This window comes from Bombina bombina, chromosome 2 (genome assembly GCF_027579735.1).
Source record: "Bombina bombina isolate aBomBom1 chromosome 2, aBomBom1.pri, whole genome shotgun sequence".
In the NCBI taxonomy this organism is placed as follows: domain Eukaryota; kingdom Metazoa; phylum Chordata; class Amphibia; order Anura; family Bombinatoridae; genus Bombina; species Bombina bombina.
The window spans coordinates 1027150129-1027156128 of record NC_069500.1 but is presented as its reverse complement, the minus strand read 5'-3'; positions in this window follow the sequence as shown (position 1 = coordinate 1027156128).

Sequence of the window (6000 nt, the reverse complement as noted above, 5' to 3'; positions counted from 1 at the left end):
ATCCTCACAGAGACACCCATAGAAAAAGCTCAAAGGCATATGCACACACCCTCACAGACATCCACAGAAAATGCACAAAGACATACACAGAAAAAAACACTCACAGGAGGAAACATTTATGCACCTTGCATCCCCTAAATCAACAGTGTGTGACATGCATGATAAAAAGATTGCAGAAATTAAGAGATCACTTTTTAAAGAATCATATTTGTAAATGTGCAAACAAAAATAATTCTGTGAATTTAAAATTTTACATTAATGATCTGGGTAGATGGCTAGATGAAGAAAAGTACTTTTAAAAGGTTGACATATGTTTGTTTGATTTTTTCCCCATTTTCCCCAACCAAGAGCACCACTTCAAATATAGTGTACAAATGTTCCCATCTGTCAGCTGTACTTATGGATTTTGAAAATGCTGTACTCTATATGGTCTTGGTGGAACCATAAGCTGTGGTACTCATACCATTAGATCTGGTTAAATGCAGGATTTAGGCTTGTTGGTATGTATTTCAAAATTAAGTCAGCTGTAGTATAAACTGAACAGTTTTAAGTTAACCTGTCTCATTTCAAACACTGAGCAATCTTAGTCTGAGAGTATAACATGTAATGCAGATGTAAAAATATTAGATAAAATGCCTCCTTGCATAAAGGGGCAGTAAACTGGAATGTAATATATATATATATATAAATATAAATATATATATATATATATATATATATATATAAATGCATATCTGCCAAAAGGGCGCCTACCATTTGTGTATTGAGGAGGAAATATGTCTGCATGGTTTTAAATATAGAATTTATACAGCATTGTGAAATAATCATAAATACACTGCTGCTAAAAAAAATGTATTTTTATGGACCCCTGACCCCACCATACAACTACTACCACACTGAGAAATGGAAAAACATTTGCTATGTAAGTCCTACCTCCTCTGCAAATGAAAGTGATCTGCCGTCTGACTCAGGCACAAACTTTACAAGCAAAGTGCCAAGTCTGTCTCACACTGTGCATAGGGGTTTAGTGCACACTCAGAAATCCTCTCAAATGCTAATACTTTACTCCTTGTAATAACATTTCCCATGCTAAATTAGCACTCTGCTGTAGTACCCACTGGTGGCTGCCAAAATTGTAAAAAAAAAATCAATTTTTTTTTTAAGTTATTGCCTCATGGGGCCCCCCTGGCCCATTGGGCCCCTGACAGGAGTCACCCCTGTCACCCCCTGATGGCGGCCCTGAGTGTACATTGTAATGTATTTTTTATGTGTTTTGTGACAGTTTTAAGTTTAGCGAAACAGTTAACCAGAGGCTCCAGGGCTCTGAGGATGCGGTAATCATTCAAGTGTAAATTGCAATTGCGCTCAAGGGATCATGTTTACTTTCAACTCGTAATACCAGTGGTAAACCTGACGAGTGCAAACACCCACAATAAACCCTTTATTGCTTGTGCGCAAAGTTAGCACTACAGTCGTAAATCAGAAAAAGAACATGCAAAAAAAAAGAAACCAGTGCAATTTCTATACAATGATTTAAATAACATGCATTTAACATTGTATAGAAATGCAAAGCTACTCTAGAGTATTATCCACTTACTCACCCTCACCCCAGCAAAACCTACACTATTAACCTCTAATCTGCCATAACCTAAATTCCTATCCACTCCTTAACCTATTTACCCCTAAACTGCCAATAGCCCACTGCCATAAACCCTACACTACTTAACCCCTAAACTGCCACAACCCCCAACACAAGAAACCCCCTAACCTATTAACCCCTAAATTGCCACAACCCCCCAACAGAAACTACCCCTACACTATTTAACTACTTAACAGATAAATCCCCAGACACCTAACCTAACACCCCCTAAGTTACACAAAATATCAAACACTAAAATTACACACAATAAAAAAATCACATTGCAAAAAAATCAAAGCACTAATAACAAAAATACACCCCCTCCCGGTTATGCCTATACTAAAACTTAAGTCCCCTTAAAAAAGCACAACACTAAAAAAAAACGATACTAACACTAAAACCTTCTCTAATAATTGCCCTGAAAAGGACATTTTGTAGGGCATTGCCCTAAACTGATTAAGCTCTTTTGTGATGTAAAAAATCCATATCTTAAAAAAAAAAAAAACATGCATCATTATACAGATTGTTTAACGCCAACAAATTATTATAGAAAATGCCAAATAGTTAAAAAAAAACATTAAGGAAAATCAAAGGAAAAAAATGGTATACACCAATTTTCATATAACTGCATGTAATAGACACTACTATAAAGAAGAATATGGACAGATACTGATCTAAAAATCCATTATAAAACCTTTTAAAACGTACTTAGAAGCTCCCCGGTTAGCACTGTTCGGGCGAGATTACATATATACGGCGCAGGCTTCAGCGCAAGCACTGCAACCAGCGCCGCCCATAATTTCGCACATCGGCGTATCCAATAAACCCCTCCGGCAGTTCATAAAGTGCCGTAAGTCTGATAAACTAGCAATGTCCAGAAATTAGCGTAAATACAAATTTCTGGAGTTGCTAGTGACTTACGGCACTTTAGAAACTGCCGGCGCCTAAGAAAAGTAAAAAAAAAACATAATCTCCCATAAAAGTCTAACACACCTCCCAAAAATAAGCACAACACGTAAAACCCCCTATATCCGCAATCCCCCCTCTCACAACTAATAATGAATGTATTAACCCCTAAACCGACAACCCCCACAACGCAATATGTTTAATTAAACTATTAACTCCTAAATCTGCCAACCCCAACATCGCAAACTATCTATTAAAACTATTAACCCCTAATCCGCCATTAACCCACAACGCAAACTACCTATTAAAGTATTAACCCCTAAACTGCCAAAGCCCACAACACAAATAAATCATTAAATTACTAAGGACTCTAACCTAACACCCCCTAACCTAACAATTGGATGAGAGCTACTGAAGTCCTATTGGCTGATTTGAATAGCCAATAGAATTTCAGTAGCTCTCATCCTATTGGCTGATTTGAACAGCCAATTGGATTTGAGTAGCTTTCATCCTATTGGCTGATTTGAATTTGAAGAATCAAATCAGCCAATAGGAATTCATGGGACGCCATTTTTAATGGTGTACCTTGAATTCACTATCCAGTGTACGGCGGCGATCGTACAAAGAGGATCCTCCACGCTCCATGGCTCCGCGGTCGCCAGTCATCAGTTTCAGGGTCGCCGGTCTTCAGTTCCAGGCTCCCCGGTCTTCAGCTCCACCCTCCGCTCCGCGCAGGATTGTTTCTGGAATAAGAGGTCGTCGCTTGGAAGAAGATCTAACCTCATGGGACAGGACCTTTTCCGCCGGACTTCAGGAATGGTGAATATCAACCTGGGGGTTAGACTTAGTTTTTTTTTTAGTTTTTTTTTGGGGGGCGTTATTTAGATTAGGGTAGGCAATTTGTAAAAGAGCTAAATGCCCAACAAATGCCCTTTTCAGGGCAATGGGTAGTTTAGGTTTTTTAGTGTTAGGTTCTTTTGTTTTGGGGGTTTGGTGGGTGGGGGGGGTTACTGTTTGGGGGGACTTTGTGTATTTTGATGTAAAAGAGTTGTTTTTATTTGGGGGGGCTTTTTTATTTTTATAGGGATTAGGTATCATTTTTTAAAATTTGGTAATTTTGTTTTTTATTTTATGTAATGTTAGATTTTTTTATTTTCTGTAATTGTAGCTTAAAGGGACAGTCTACACCAGAATTTTAATTTTGACTAGACTTTCCCTTTAATGTATGCTTAGTTTATTTTTATTTTTAAAGTAGTGTTAGGTTTTTATTTTAATAGTAACTTTAGTATTTTGTAATTTGGGTTAATTTAATGGGTGTTAGGTTAGGGGGCTTAGTAATTTAATTATGTATTTGCGTTGTGGGCTTTGACGCTTTAGGGGTTAATACATTGATAGGTTTATTGCGTTGTGGGCTTTGGCGGTTTATGGGGTTAATACTTTAATAGGTAGTTCGCCTTGTGGGTTAATGGTGGATTGGGGGTTAATAGTTTTAATCGGTAGTTTGCGATGTTGGGTTTGATGGCGGATATAGGGGTTAATAGTTTAATTAGGCATATTGCGTTGTGGGGGGGTTGTCGGTTTAGGGGTTAAAACTTTTATTAGTTCCGATGTGGGTTTGATGGTGGATATAGGGGTTAATACATTTTATTATTTATTGCCGTGGGGGATTGCGGTTGACAGGTAGATAGATATTGCGCATGCGTTAGGTGTTTATTTTTTAAGACATTTTCGGCATTTACGGTGCTCCCATACTCAGCGCAAGGCTTGCTGCGGCTGCCTTGTGTGGCGTTGTGAAAATGGAGTAGGATTTCTCAATTTTCGCCACCTAAGCCCTTGCGCTGAATATTGGATACCGATTTGCGACGGGGTCCTATCTTAGCTTATGGGAGTAAAAATTGCGGGCAACGGGTGAAATATACGTGCCACATTTATATGCAGCGCTGTATATAGGATACAAAAAATGCTCAAAAACTGACGTTGCCGGCTTTTTTGCGGGCAACGCCGCATATATAATGGAGCCCCTGATAAGGTTAGGATGGGACACTCAGTGAAAGGGGCTGGGAAAACAGGAAGAGCAGACACTCCCCCCTCCCTCCTTCGTTGCATATGAAAAGACAGATAAAATAAACAGTCGCAAGCATGCATCTGTAGACATCAGTATACATCTGATACTTTGGGGCTTGGCTGGAAGTCTGAAAATCAGCACAATATTATTAAAAAAATAAACAAAAGTATACATTGTTACAAAAACACTCTCAGATCGGCTATATAAATGGATCATCTACAAAACATATATGGCATATGCAAAGAAAAATCTAGTATACAATGTCCCTTAAAGAAAATGCAATCAATTTTTACTACTGGAATATCCCTTTATACCAGTGGCGTATCCAGGGGGGAAACAGGGCAATTGTTCCACTGACAGCATAGCTAGACAGGCTGCTGTCACAGTGAGAGCTAGTGCTAATAATGAGACTAAATTGAACCTTTAGGATATTTTTACATAGGATTTTCTATTAGAGGCCAGCAGATGGCGCTGTCAGATGAAGGGTTCCCTTGCTCTGCACTGGTATTTCCTCTCTAAGCACCAGTCTGAGCTCCTGCCCTGCAAGTTCCCTATTTGTCTATACACAACTACATATATATAATATCACCACTCTTTCGAATTACCACATATCATAAAATTGGTTTACAGCTTATGACATTTTTATATATTGCTTTTTGATATCTAGAAGGCATATACCACATTATCTTAAGGCACAACATTAATAATGATTAATACCTCGTTATAAATTATATAATTTATATTAATTCTCATTGTATTTTAAATTCTTACCATTTTTAACCAATAGTAATAAAAGTTATGTTTTAGATATTTTGACTTTTTCTTTCTTCCTTTTTAGTCTGGGCATAGAGCGCTATAAATGAATTATTTAGTGGGAACCTTATCTGTTCTTTTCATTTTTCACCTTCTTATAGTTATGTTTTACTGTATTAACTTTTTTTTTTTTTTTTTGGTCGTGTTGTCATACGATAATCTGGCACATTGCCCCATCCTGATATTGAGCATTGGATCCACCCCTGCTTTAAATGCAGTTTTAACAATAAATCAACATACATCATGCCATAGAAGTCAACTCTTTTTTTTTACATTGCCTAATTCTGCCTAACTGCCTAAATTTAAATTAAATTAAATTATCTGTGTTTTATTTTGTAAGCATTTATTTTCCCCTATCCCTATGTGTCTACGTATATAGTGTATGTCATTGTGTTTTTTTGTCTGTTTGTAATTTTGTACCTAAAAAAAATATATATTCTCAACCTATAGCTTTTTAAAACTTAGTTGTTCCTTCACCAAAGAGAATATATTATATGGATAGTCTGAATAATTCCACTACCCCATAACATATCAAGTGGAATTCCTACCTTCTGTGTTCTGAGTTTTGTGACCATTG